Below are 998 nucleotides of genomic sequence, written 5' to 3' on the forward strand. Positions count from 1 at the left end.
TATTGTAAGGCTTTGGGCAATAACTAGGCAAAATTTTTAATGGATATAAAACAGATTCATAAAAGTACTCAGTTAATTTTAGAATTACAGAAAATGAGGAAAAGGGGACAAAGAACAAAGAAAACAAACAGAAAAGAAGTAGCAAATGGATATATTTAAGCCCAATAACCACATTAAATGTAAGCAGTTTAAATAAACTAATTAAAAGATAGATCATCAGATTGGATAAAAAGTAATTATAATCTATCTACAAGAAGCCCATTTCAAATAGAAAAGATATATACAGATTAACAAGAAAAGGATGGGAAAAGATATACAAACCCTCATCAAAAGAAAGCTGGAGTGTCTATATTACTACCAAAGTTGACTTTAGAATATGGAATGTCATCAAGGATAAAAAGGAACATTACATAATGATAAAGATGTTAATTCACAAAGAGGTATAACAATTCTACATATGTATGTACCTAACAACAGAGGTGCTAGAAACTGACAGGACTGAAAGGAGAAATAAACAAATCCACAGTTATAGCTAGAGACTTGAGCATTTTAAGTAACAGAACTAGAGAGAAAATCAATAAAGATATTGAAGACCTGACAACTCTGTCAACCACCTTGACCTAATGAATATTTATAGAACAATACACCCAACAATAGGGGAATATATTATTTGTGAAGTGCTTGAAACATTCAAACAATATGAACTATATTCTGGTTCATTAAAAAACATCTCCACAAGTTTTAAAGAATTGAAATCATACAAGTATGAAGTCAATACACACAACTTGAAGTCAATACAAGTCATACAACTTGAAGTCAATACAAGTCATACAACTTGAAGTTAATAATACATAGTTGGGGATTTTCCAACTATGTATTATTGACTTCAAGTTTAACTCAATTTTAAGTCAAGTTTAATTCCCCAAATATGTCCAAATATTTGGAAATTAAACAACACGCTTCTACACTTGATCTTAGCCAAAAGGCCGAGAAACAAT

General features: G+C 30.1%; 1 pseudogene; it reads right to left on the reverse strand.

The window, feature by feature from the left end:
• Positions 1 to 840: 840 nt before the first annotated feature.
• Positions 841 to 998, reverse strand: LOC112135370 (U2 spliceosomal RNA; annotated as a pseudogene).

Source organism: Pongo abelii, chromosome 8 (genome assembly GCF_028885655.2).
Source record: "Pongo abelii isolate AG06213 chromosome 8, NHGRI_mPonAbe1-v2.0_pri, whole genome shotgun sequence".
NCBI lineage: Eukaryota > Metazoa > Chordata > Mammalia > Primates > Hominidae > Pongo > Pongo abelii.